Raw genomic sequence first — 3,115 nt, 5'->3', positions numbered from 1 at the left:
TATTACATAATTCCAACCTTACAGAAGCTTACAACTCGCTCCCCGGTGTGTTCAGAACACACACAGTTCATTCCTTAGATCTTTAAATTCTCATCATACAGCGATAGTTCAGAAAACATCTAGGAAACAATGAGACTGGATTCCTGTGGAAGAGCAGGGCAGGCATAGAAGGAAAAAGCCCGGTGTTTCCCAGATAGTTGGTGAGGGCTTTTGTGTGACCACAGCTAATCGTTTTTCAGCCGGATATGGACAGATAGTGCCTTCAAAGTTTCCATATTGTTTTATGTAGCACGTACAAAGAGTAGCAGGAGGCTAACCCTTGTAAAGAAGTGTAAATTTTTATTAGAAAAGATTTAAGAAAAACGTTTTGAGGCTGGGGAGGTGACTCAGTAAAATGCCCGCAGTCTACGTGTGAGCACTGCGTTCAGATTCTCCGTGCTCGTGTCGGATTCCACCTGCACTGGCATGACACGAGCGGCGCCGCACACCTACACCCCTGAGGGTGGGAGGCAGGGGCAAGAGGGTAACTGGAGCTTTCTGGCCAGTCAGCACAGCCTTACTGGAGCTAGGAGTCCCCACCAAGCCTCTCCAATTGTCTCAAGTGCCAATTTGTAATGTTTAGTCACTTTTTGTAATGTTTTTCCTCAAATAAGTGTCATTTCTTGATCATCGCAGGCAAGCTGAGGTCCCAGCTTACAGCCTCTATGGGCCAGGCAGCCACTCACCCCATTATGACTGTGTTCATATAATTCACTGCTGAAAAACAGCGTTTTGACGGCCTTCCTCGTATTCATTCCCCCAAATTGATTGCTGAACTGTGTGACTGCCAGCCTCATTTTATCTGCTTTGTCTTGAGAGGACATTTCAAAGGCTCCAGATCTGCCACCTACCCATTATTAGCTGGTTTTATTTGTTTGTTAGTTGTTTCCTAAGCCAGCTACGAATCCAGCACCCTGCACTTGGAGCCATCTTTCTTAGCTGCTAGGCTACCTTCTTTTGGTCTGTATAACCCTTCACTTTGCTTGGCACCTCCCCCAGCAGCTTTCTAAGAGATGATACATGGAGGGGACCGAAACATGGTTGTGTTCATTTGAGTGAGCACAAATTTATTCATTGAAAATAACTTCCGGGCTTCAGAGATGGCTCAGCGGTTAAGAGCACTGACTGCTCTTCCAGAAGTCCTGACTTCAAATCCCAGCAACCACATGGTGGTTCCCGACCATCTGTAATGGAATCCGACGCCCTCTTCTGGTGTGTCTGAAGATAGCTACAGTGTACTCATAAATAAAATTGAAAAAAGAAAAGAAAATAGCTTCTTTTTTAGAATTTTGAAGGTGGGTTGTTTCTTATTTTTATTCCATTCTTTCTTCCTTTCCTAAAGACATCTCAAACTCTATGAGTCTAAAATCAAATTCAAACTCCACCAGAAACCTACTTCTAACACTAAAACATATCACATCTCCTTTACAGTATACACAATGCTTTGGTGGAAGCTATGATCATCACCCTTATCCTCACCCTGATAGATATATTTCAAATACATTCATGGGCTGTGCACTTTTTTATGTAGAAAGCAGCAGAAACATGGAGTTGCAGAAGTAGTTAGTATTCTTTGCATTTATGTTAGCAGCTTGTTATATCCAGCACCTGGGACCTTGGCAGCTGGCATGTGTCCGGTTTACACAGAGCAACAGGCTGACAACTGGGACATTCCGCAATGATCAGAATTTACACACTCCAACTCTCTTCCTTCAATTTCCTAGGTTTCCCGGCTTGCCAGCGGGGTCTGCTTGAACTAGGTTTCTTGTTTTCCGATATCCCAACTGTGCTTTCTGGTACAACCTACCACACAGAGCCTGTTCCCTGGAATATGCTTTGGAGAGAACTCACCTTAAAATAGACAGACAATAATTTCCTTGTCTCTAGATTTCCTGGCTGCCTTCAGTCTTTCATTGTGGCATGTATGAGGCGCTCTCCTGGTCTTTATCCACTGTGAAACTGAGATCAGCACCTCTAGCCGTAGGAAATATCACATTCAAGTCTAAGGATGGTCACAGTGGCACATGTAACCTTCTCCTGTGCCTCCCTCCTTTCTAGTGGAGGTTTACGTCTGCATGTGTTTGCTGGCCACTTCAATTTCCTCAGCAAACAACTTGTTTCTTCTTCTGACCGAGTCACTGAGTCCTGCAGATTCTGGATCCTGGGAGCTTTCAGGTTGTGTTCACTGCAGGAAAGCATGATTACTTCATCTGGTGCACTGCTCTGCAGAACTGATCTTTTTCTTCTGTATGAGCTGGCCTCTCTCCCTTGATGGAGATAACTTCTGGAAAATAATTTTTATTCTTGATGCTCTATACCCTCATCTTCCTGTTGAAAACTAAGGCTGTGACTTAATAGCTTAAATAATTTTGTATAAATGTAGTTTCCAAAAATCCTAGTCATAGAAGACAAACAAAATAACACTAAATCTGATATTATCAACTATCAATACTATGTTATTCCTAGACATGCTAATAATAGTAGATTGTGTGTGTGTTTCATTATGCTTTCTTTTTCTTAAGGACTTTCTCAACTTTCCTGTAGGGCCACATCCTTGTCAAGTGCTGCAGACATTGTATTTTACAGACACAGTAACTATTCATTCCTTTGACATTTAGGCTCTTTCCAAATTTACAGGAAGATGCTGAAACAATTAACTTTCTTTGTGTGTGTGTGTATGTGTGTGGTGGTATGTGTGAGTGTGTGTGTGTGGTGGTGGTGTGTGTGTGTGTATGTGTGTGTGGTGTGTGTGTGTACAGTGTGTAGGTAGTATTGAGGTGTGTGCATGTGCGTGTGGTGGTGTGTGTGTGTGTGTGTGTGTGTGTGTGTGTGTCCCCTGGTAGGCTGCCTTAGGAACATGAAGAAAGTATTCACTGGTTTCAGAGGGTTATAAAAAGAAAAAGAAGATGCAAAGGTAGTGGGGGGAGTTGGAATGAGTTTCTGGTATGATTAAGACACATTGTAAACCCATATGAAATTATCAAGTGAAAGATAAAAAAGATCATACTAATTTACAAGGCTGGGCAGAAGTACTTCCTTTGACCTGATGATATGAACCATGCTGAGAGGAGAGCCA

This window comes from Rattus norvegicus, chromosome 2 (genome assembly GCF_021556685.1).
Source record: "Rattus norvegicus strain SHRSP/BbbUtx chromosome 2, alternate assembly SHRSP_T2T, whole genome shotgun sequence".
NCBI classification, from domain to species: Eukaryota; Metazoa; Chordata; class Mammalia; order Rodentia; family Muridae; genus Rattus; species Rattus norvegicus.
The sequence above is the reverse complement of the archived record's forward strand: the minus strand, read 5'-3'. Positions refer to the sequence as shown.